Genomic DNA, 3,509 nt, shown 5'->3' on the forward strand with positions numbered 1-3,509 from the left:
TTTACATTAGTTTTAGTCATCGCTAAAAATATAAAACAAAGCAAAACATTTACACTAGTTTTAGTCATCGCTAAAAATATAAAAATGTCGTACATTTTACCAGGATCGGGAAAAAATATATTATTTAACAGGCCAAACGATATGGGCTATTGGTGGCCCCCGACATTTCATTTCATTGTCATGTTTTATGCAGACTTTACATTGACATAATTCACCGGTACGAGACTTGAACCCGCAACCTTTGGGTTACAAGTCCGACTCTCTAACCATTAGGCCACGACTCCCCACTTTTTTTTTTCTTTTTTTTTTCTTTAAATCATACATTTATTTAAGTTTATTGAACTTATAAAAAACATACTTCTCTTCATTTAAATAAATAAAATGTGATTATATATAACATACTTTATAAAAATAAACATTTACTATAGTTTCAGTTGACAATAAAAATGCTTTACATTATTCTGGGGGCTCTCACACACACACACACACAGACACGCGCACACACACAGACACGTGCACACACACACACTTACAGACATGCGCACACACACAGACACGTGCACACACACACACACACACACACACACACGCACACGTTGTTTTTTTATGTTTTCTGGGGATGCTCCATAGGTGTAAAGATTTTGTACTGTACAAACACCTGCCCATCACACAAAAATCTCTGCATATGCTTACATTTTTAATTAAATATTGTTTGTAAGTATTTTAATTATGAGGAAGAAATATCCTCATAAGCACATTTACGTTGTTATATCAGTGTAATACCCTAAAAGCGGTATCCCCTTGTTTTGAATGAACCCTTGGTATTTCTAACTGACTCGATCCTAATGATCTGAGTGGTCTGTTAGGTTTATATTCAGTGAGCATATAATAATATAACAATATTTTAAGTGTATTGTTTTAAATAAAGAGTATAACATGGTTTTGAAATATTTAAATGATAGATGATATAAATAGTAAAGATACTTTTAACATAAAATATATAAAATATAATCTCTGCCGGTAGATGTATAGGTGATAGTTCGATAGACTGATAATTCGTACATGACTTGAATTAGCTCTTTGCTTTTAAATAGAGTTATTTTTTGAACGGTGACAGAGAGCCTGCAAAATGACTCTTCTGTTTTGTGTCTGAAAATATCAGAGGTATGTGTAAAGTTTACGACCATAGCAAAAGCCAAATAATGACGATTTCACGGCTAGATTTGTTCCATATGTGAAAACACATTTTGTGTTTATACAAACTTTTTTAAATGAAGCATAACATAGCCTAATGGTAGTAAAGGTCAAAGTTCTCGAATTACATACAAGCATCAGCTAAATCAATCTCCATATGTGAAACATTCAATGCATGGGTCCACAGAGGCATAAACCTTTCTGCCCGAACCATCTTTAATGACTGAATAGAATCGAGGGTCTTTCTCTGAAAATATTTTTCTAAAAGATACATTAACTTCATCTAAATATTTGAGACGTTGTTTGAGGTGACATGGGTGAGTCACGTCTGCGCTGTGACAAACAAACAGACTCCTTCGCATCCGTTTAAAACAAGAGCAATATTTTTAGTTTTAGTTTTAAACATACAGAAATATTTTGATTAAATGTTTCATCACATGTGTGAGGGGATTAAAACATTGAAGATGATACTTAAAATAAGAAACTTTTAAAGATGCTGAAGTGATTGATGTGGAATAAATTATACTTTAGATGAAATGTAAGAAAAAAACACTGGAAATGTATGCAAAAAACCACAGGATTCTACCAAATGACTATTTACAGTCTTAAGATTAGGCTTTGAAATCATTATTAACACAGCCATAACATTCGGTTCGAAAAAATGGTTAACAGAATAACATCTCAGACCATCTGTTCTAACTCCTCCCTCACCAACCCTTCTCTTTGAGGGTCCATCAGTTTCACATTGGGGATTACCCCGGGGAGGACCTGCGAGGTTTTGGTTATGATTCAAATTAAACTTTTTATTTATTTTGTAAATCACTCATCAATGTTTGGACGTCGTTGCGTAAAGTTCTATCTCTTAGCACTCTAAATAATGTAAGGCATAATTTTTCATATTTATTGCGACCTAAAATTATATTAAATGTTTATTTTATACATCGTGTTATATATAATTACAGTTTTATTTATTTTGTGTTCTTGTTTATATGACTTATCAGGATGCAAATGTCTGTAATGACGTAAGTTTTACACTGATATAACAACGTAAATGTGTTTATGAGGATATTTCTTCCTCATAATGAAAATACTTACAAACAATATTTAATTAAAAATGTAAGCATATGCAGAGATTTTTGTGTGATGGGCAGGTGTTTGTGCGGTACAAAATCTTTACACCTATGGAGCATCCCCAGAAAACATAAAAAACAATGTGTGTGCGTGTGTGTGTGTGTGTGTGTGTGTGTGTGTGCAACACAACGTGGGTGGTCGCAACGTGGGGGGGGCGCGTTGGGGAGGGGAAAGGTCAAAAGGTCAAAGCCATCAATCAAGTTGACATAAGCACCATCATATTGACTACTCATGGTCTCTTTACCAGTGCAGGGACTCGTGTGCACAATCTAGTGATTCACTACCTAGGGAACTGACTGAGACGCAGTCTGCTTTGATAACAGCCTTGTGAAAGGATTCAGTTGTTTATTCTCGTTCGGAACGACAAACTCCTCTCTTAATGTCGACTTTTAACTTCACGGGACAATTGCAAAAGTTTGCACACGCAAAAACCCATTCAACACGCCCATGTTAACTTCAAATGAGCGTATTACTGTTATTTACATTACACGTTTCGTAAGCATCAATGGCTTATAAAAGAGAGAGACTGTGCAATCTCTTCATATCTTTTAACGTCACGGAAACACAAAAATATCATACAACACGCCAAAATTAAACCTAAAATTCATTATAGTAACACAACTTTTGACATTAAGTGTTTTATGGATTAAACGAGAAGAAAGACCACGTCTTTCTTGTATACATACATACATGTTAAATAATACGTTTACACCTTTTTTTAATATACAAGTATTGATAAATTCAGTCTAAGTACAAATTCAGTTCCATTTACCTGACGCGTGAACTTGACATACATTTAGCATAACGTTAGCCTAAATATAAATTTTTCTTCTGACACACGACTTATAAAACACTTCTAAATATCCACTCAAAAACATTGGATATGCTGTATGTTTTTGTCGATAAATTTAGTCTAAAAAAATAACATTTATTTAGTGGCACTTACGTGACTCGCGAACTTGACAAGATGGCGCTGTTTCTCCCGCTCGTGCACGTGCAGAATGATATCAGTGTTGGCTGGGTTCGTTTTTATTAGTTTAATCAACATTAGCATAGCTAATTGTTGACTGGATTTGAAAATAACCGTTCATTCAATGTTTTTCAAATATATTTGTGTAGATTTAATATAATACGTCCTCTCAACTAAGCCCAAGCAATAAAATTAGCTCAACTTAAATATTTTT

General features: G+C 33.9%; 1 pseudogene; it reads left to right on the top strand.

Moving 5' to 3' along the window:
* The window catches only part of LOC107715527 (tripartite motif-containing protein 16-like), a 16,646-nt pseudogene that overhangs the window by 8,673 nt on the left and 4,464 nt on the right, over positions 1–3,509 (top strand).

The sequence above is a fragment of the Sinocyclocheilus rhinocerous genome, unplaced genomic scaffold (genome assembly GCF_001515625.1).
Source record: "Sinocyclocheilus rhinocerous isolate Xijiao unplaced genomic scaffold, SAMN03320098_v1.1 scaffold1772, whole genome shotgun sequence".
NCBI lineage: Eukaryota > Metazoa > Chordata > Actinopteri > Cypriniformes > Cyprinidae > Sinocyclocheilus > Sinocyclocheilus rhinocerous.